The sequence below is a fragment of the Arachis ipaensis genome, chromosome B10, assembly GCF_059453495.1.
Source record: "Arachis ipaensis isolate K30076 ecotype BB chromosome B10, ASM5945349v1, whole genome shotgun sequence".
Lineage (NCBI taxonomy): Eukaryota > Viridiplantae > Streptophyta > Magnoliopsida > Fabales > Fabaceae > Arachis > Arachis ipaensis.
Genome location: NC_142435.1, coordinates 120,955,504 through 120,958,687, shown reverse-complemented (window position 1 = coordinate 120,958,687; position 3,184 = coordinate 120,955,504). Strand labels below are relative to the sequence as shown.

Sequence of the window (3,184 nt, the reverse complement as noted above, 5' to 3'; positions counted from 1 at the left end):
TTACTTGGACGACCCAGTGCACTTGCTGGTTAGTTGTATCGAAGTTGTGACAAATTATGAATGTGTAATCACGATTACGCGTACCAAGTTGCTCATGTGCCAGGAATAGTTTGAGCCTGGACATCACAATTTCGTGCACCAACAAGATTAGTGATAAGCATGAGAGCATTTAGTCACATCCTAACTCACTGATGATGAGGTATAAAAACAAGGGATCATGAGTCAGGAAGGACTAAAGCACTAATCTTGTGTGTAGAGCAAATATTACAATTAATGTCAAACAAGTCACGAAGCACCAAGATTAACCAAGAAATTCTCAACAATTGAGTAAGAGAATTCAACATCATATTAAAATAAGAAGCTTAAAAAAAGGTGAAAACAAGCTATAAAAACAAAATAAAAATGCAAAGAATAAAAGTATGCGAATGCAATGGACAAAAGAATAAAAGTATGCGAATGCAATTTTGTGCACCAAGTTTTTGGCGCCGTTGCCGGGGATTGTTCGAGTTTGGACAACTGACGGTTCATCTTGTTGCTCAGATTAGGTAATTTTCTTTTTGTTTTCTTTTCAAAAATTTTTCAAAAATATTTCAAAATTTTCTCACCTGTTTTCGAAAAAAAAAATGTTTTCAAAAAATAAATTATTCTATAGATTCAAAATTTTTAAGAATGAATTCTAGTGTTTCATAAAGCATGTTGAAGCCTGGCTGGCTGTAAAGCCATGTCTATTCCTTTGGGAATGAGTATGTCAGGCGTGTCATGTCAGAATTACATGCTGAAGCTTGGCTGGCCATTGGCTATGTCTAGTGTTTTGGACCGGAGCTTTCATTGAAAGCTTGGCTGGCTAGTGAGCCATGTCTAATTCCTGGACTGAAGCTTTAGACTAAGAATGCAAGATTCCTGGAATTCATATTAAAAATTTTGGAATCCTTATTTTCCTTTTTCATATAATTTTCGAAAAAAAAAATTACCAAAAAAATTAGAAAATCATAAAAATCAAAAATATTTTTCTGTTTCTTGTTTGAGTCTTGAGTCATATCATAAGTTTGGTGTCAATTGCATATGCATCTTGCATTTTTCGAAAATATCATGCATTCATAGTGTTCTTCATGATCTTCAAGTTGTTCTTGGTAAGTCTTCTTGTTTGATCTTGATGATTTTTTGTTTTGTGTCTTTTCTTGTTTTTCATATGCATTCTTGAATTCTTAGTGTCTAAGCATTAAAGAATTCTAAGTTTGGTGTCTTGCATGTTTTCTTTGCATTAAAAATTTTTCAAAAATGTGTTCTTGATGTTCATCATGATCTTCATAGTGTTCTTGGTGTTCATCTTGACATTCATAGCATTCTTGCATGCATTCATTGTTTTGATCTAAAAATTGCATGCATTGCATAATTTTCATGTTTTTCATAAAAATTTCAAAAATAAAAAAATATCTTTCCCTTTTTCTCTCATCAAATTCGAAAATTTGAGTTGACTTTTTCAAAATTTTTTAAAATCAAGTTGTTTCTTATGAGTCAAATCAAATTTTCAATTTGAAAATCTTATCTTTTTCAAAATCTTTTTCAAAAATCAAATCTTTTTCAAAATTCTTAGTTATTTTCGAAAATTCCAAAAATATTTTTCAAAAATCTTTTTCTTATTTTTATATCAAATTTTCGAAAATAACATAAACAATTAATGTTTTGATTCAAAAATTTCAAGTTTGTTACTTGCTTGTTAAGAAAGATTCAAACTTTAAGTTCTAGAATCATATCTTGTGATTTCTTATGAATCAAGTCATTAATTGAGATTTTAAAAATTAAATCTTTTTCAAAACTAATTTCTAAAATATCTTCTCATCTTATCTTTTTCAAAAATATCTTTTCAAAATATCTTTTCTAACTTCCTAACTTCTTATCTTTTCAAAATTTGTTTCAACTAACTAACTAACTTTTTGTTTGTTTCTTAACTTTTTCAAAACTACCTAACTAACTCTCTCTCTCTAATTTTCGAAAATATCTTCCCTCTTTTTCAAAAATTTCTTTTTAATTAACTAATTATTTTTATTTTTTATTTTTATTTTAAAAACAATTTTCGAAAAATACTAACTCTTTTTCAAAAACCATTTTCGAAAATCAATAACTCTTTTTCAAAAATATTTTTCGAAAATTCCCCTCTCCCATCTTATTCTATTTATTCATTCATTAACTAACAACTTTGAGCTGAAACCTCAATTAGTTTCTCTGATGCAGCAGAATTGCAAGTTTCATGGACTTCCATCTGAAAATCCTTTTCAGTTCTTAACTGAATTCTTGCAGATATGTGATACTGTTAAGACTAATGGAGTAGATCCTGAAGTCTACAGGCTCATGCTTTTCCCTTTTGCTGTAAGAGACAGAGCTAGATTATGGTTGGATTCTCAACCCAAAGACAGCCTGAACTCTTGGGATAAGCTGGTCACGGCTTTCTTAGCCAAGTACTTTCCTCCTCAAAAGCTGAGTAAGCTTAGAGCTGATGTTCAAACCTTCAGACAGAAAGAAGGTGAATCCCTCTATGAAGCTTGGGAAAGATACAAACAGTTGACCAAAAAGTGTCCTTCTGACATGCTTTCAGAATGGACTATCCTGGATATATTCTATGATGGTTTATCTGAGCTATCAAAAATGTCACTGGACACTTCTGCAGGTGGATCCATTCACCTAAAGAAAACGCCTGCAGAAGCTCAAGAACTCATTGACATGGTTGCAAATAACCAGTTCATGTACACTTCTGAAAGGAATCCTGTGAATAATGGGAAGCCTATGAAGAAGGGAGTTCTTGAAGTTGATACTATGAATGCCATATTGGCTCAGAATAAAATATTGACTCAGCAAGTCAATATGATTTCTCAGAGTCTGAATGGAATGCAAGCTGCATCCAACAGTACTCAAGAGGCTTCTCATGAAGAAGCAGCTTATGATCCTGAGAACCCTGCAATAGTAGAGGTGAATTACTTAGGTGAACCTTATGGAAACACCTACAACTCATCATGGAGAAATCATCCAAATTTCTCATGGAAGGATCAAAAGCCTCAACAAGGCTTTAATAATGGTGGAAGAAACAGGTTTAGCAATAGCAAGCCTTTTCCATCATCAACTCAGCAACAGACAGAGAACTCTGAACAAAATGCTTCTAATTTAGCAAATCTAGTCTCTGATCTATCTA

General features: G+C 32.0%; 1 non-coding gene across 1 annotated transcript; it reads right to left on the bottom strand.

Annotated features, from left to right (window-relative positions):
- Positions 1-2,481: 2,481 nt before the first annotated feature.
- Positions 2,482-2,589, bottom strand: LOC148581510 (small nucleolar RNA R71). Its single transcript, XR_015895881.1, has one exon. It is a non-coding gene; the product is annotated as a small nucleolar RNA R71 (small nucleolar RNA).
- Between the last annotated feature and the right edge of the window lie 595 nt (positions 2,590-3,184).